General features: G+C 40.1%; 1 pseudogene; it reads right to left on the bottom strand.

The window, feature by feature from the left end:
- Window positions 1–214: 214 nt before the first annotated feature.
- LOC102141389 (large ribosomal subunit protein uL5-like) lies at window positions 215–817 on the bottom strand (annotated as a pseudogene).
- Between the last annotated feature and the right edge of the window lie 2420 nt (window positions 818–3237).

Raw genomic sequence — 3237 nt, 5'->3', positions numbered from 1 at the left:
AAGGGATGGAAAATATACCATTTCCTGAAATTTCTAAGAGATTTTAGTGGTTGGGATAAATAGTAGCAAAACATTGGTGGATGCCAATTCTCTCCTGTGTAAAAGGTATGTGAGTTCAGTTCTGTGTGATTGCACAACGGTAAAGGTATTGCAAGCGTTCACAGCTCACTCACTCTGCACATAATACCTTTGCCCCAAATAACCCTCTGCACCATTTTTTTTTTTTTTCACTGAAAACTTTTTATTGGTCTTTTGGATAGAAACGGGAATTTATTTGCCAGGAAGGATGATCCCATCATACTTCTGCTGGAACCAGCGCATGGCCTCCTCTTTGCTGATTCTGTGTTTGGCGTCAATGCAGCCTGTCCTGCGCTTCTTGTCTGCGATGCTGAAACCTGGCCTACCCAGCACCACATAGAAGTCCAGGCCGTAGATACCAATGCTTGGGTCATACTTGATGCCCAGATCGATGTGTTCCTGGATCCCAAAACCAAAGTTTCCAGTATCTGAGAAGTTGTTTTTTCTTAACTCATACTCCCGCACCTTTAGACCCTTCTCCAAGATTTCTTCTGCCTTGGCCCCTCGAACTGTGCAGTGGACAGCAATCTTTTCATTTCTCCGGATGCCAAAGGATCTGACAGTGTATTTAGCTTTGGAAAACACAGGGGTCTGCCCTGTGAGCTGCTCCAAAACCTTGGCTGCTCGGGTCAATCTGTCTCCACTCTCCCCAACACAGATGTTGAGACAGAGCTTGCAAGGATGCGAAGTTCCCGCATGGGGTTCTCCTTTTCACCTTGATCCTGTGCCATGATGGAGTACAGGAAGAGAGCCTCTGCACCATTTATACAGTAAAAGAATTACAGCCATTATTTTAGTAACTAGTCCCTAAAACATAAAGGCTTTCTTTCCTCTTTCAAGAATTCTAAACCATGAGATATGTACTATACATGTTGAACACATATAAAGAGATGAGAACACATGTGAAGATGCAGAACACATGTAGAGTTTTGTTATAATTTTTTCTCTCTTCAAAGCATTTGTATTTTTTGAATGAAAGAGGGCCCAATCATTACTTAATCCAAATCCTGAAACCTGTAGGTAGATATACAATAACTAAGGCATAAAGAATAGCAGATCTATTCACTGGTTGGGAGTTGAAAACAAAAAAAGAAAAGAACAGGAGACAGGGAAAGTGTTTACCATGAGTTGTGGTAAATGAATCTATATATTATATTACAAGGTTTCTACATTTTGCATAAAGTGGAAACAACATTAACTAAAGTTATTGCGAAAAGTTAAGAATGTCTATTGCATCCCTATAGAAACCACTTACAAAAAAAATAATAATAATACAGGGGAAAGATTGCCAGAATGACTGAGGAAGAAGCATGGCAAATCCTTTCCCCAAAAAGCAATGATAAAATTCGACAAAATTATCAAAAACAACCATTTCAGTACACTGTAAATTGACCAAAGTCATACAACAACTTGAAAGGAAATTATTTTTTTAAAAATTACTAAACTTTAGTGGGCTCAGTGGAGGTCTGTGGTGTTTTACCCTGGGGCTGTTCCTATCCACCCTTTTCCCATAGCTCCATAGGGTGGTAGTTCTACCAGGGCAGAGCAAACCCTGAGAGGTAGCTGACAGAAGGGGCTGAGTTCCTTTGGACCAGAGCTTGAAATAAACCTATGCCCAGGAGCATTGTCAAAAACAATAGGGATCTCAGTGGTAAACAATCAGGGAAGTCCAGTATTGCAGCTAGCCTGAGGTTGCAACACTGTTTGGGGTAAACAACATACCAGCAGACCAACCAGAACTTTAACAGTGTGATCTGGAGACTGAGACAGCCACAGTAGGCACTGAAAAGCTCTCACATATCCCTGGGGGTCTGGAAGACTGCCTGCATATGCATAATTGTGCATATGCTCAAGAGAGGCCAGAGATGGCTTTAGCTAGCTATGTAGCTGACTGAATATGAGGCTTTATGACACAGATACTAAAATCAGCGCAGACTTGGCCCGGCATGGTGGCTCATGCCTATAATTCCAGCATTTAGGGAGGCCAAGGCAGGTGGATCATTTGAAGTCAGGAGTTTGAGACCAGCCTGGCCAACACGGTGACACCCCGTTTCTACTAAAAATACAAAATAATAATAATAATAATAATAATAGCTCAGGCGTGGTGGCATGCACCTGTAATCCCAGCTACTCAGGAGACTTAGGCAGGAGGATCACTTGAATCCAGGAGGTGAAGGTTGCAGTGAGCTAAGACCATGCCACTGCACTTCAGCCTGGGCGACAGAGTCAGACTCTGTCTCAAAAAAATAACAAAAAAAAAAAATAATAAAAGCAGGGTAGACTTGTAAACTGCCTGTACACGGCATGTGATCTTCACCTAAACACAAAATATGTCAGTTAAAAAGTAGAAGCTTTATTACATCAAGGTGTTTAAGCACAACTTCTGACCACTCACTGGGTGACCAGTAAGCTATGATGGCCCAGGGTAACCCCTAGGAAATTAGGCATAAAGTGACAACAACGGTAACAACAATAATAATAATAATAACCAAGCAGAAACATAAGCTGCTGCATGTTGTGAGGGAGCCAGATTCCACGGAATTAGTTCATGCAAATCGCTAAACAAACAAGCAAAACAGAAACCAGAACAACCTGCAGTTGAGGGGGACCAGAATTCAAACTTGGTATAGTACATTATCTAAAATGTTCAGTTTTCAACAACAATTATGACATATGCAACGAAACAGTAAGTATAACTCATACACAGTGGAAGGGGATGGAAGCAGTCAATAGAGACCATCTCTGAGTGGGGCCAGATGTTAGATTTAGTAGACAAAGACTAAATACATTCAAAGAACTAAAGAAAATCATGTTGAAATAATTAAATGAAAGGATGACAGCAATATTTCATCAAATAGAGAATACTGACGAAAAGAGAGAAATTATTAAAAAGAACCAAATTGAAATTCTGAAGTTGAAAAGTACAATATAATTGGAATGAAAAATTTATTAGAAGGGTTCAATAGGTTTGAGATAGCAGAAGAAGAATCTATGAACTTGGAAGTAGATTCAATCTAAAGAAAAGAAGACAAAGAACAACAAAATCAACAGAGCTTCACAGACCTGAAGGACACCATGTATATAATGAGAGTACCAGGATGAGAAGAAAGGTGCAGAGAAAATATTTGAAGAAATAATGCCCCAAACTTATCAATTTGT

Source organism: Macaca fascicularis, chromosome 18 (genome assembly GCF_037993035.2).
Source record: "Macaca fascicularis isolate 582-1 chromosome 18, T2T-MFA8v1.1".
NCBI lineage: Eukaryota > Metazoa > Chordata > Mammalia > Primates > Cercopithecidae > Macaca > Macaca fascicularis.
The sequence above is the reverse complement of the archived record's forward strand: the minus strand, read 5'-3'. Positions and strand labels throughout refer to the sequence as shown.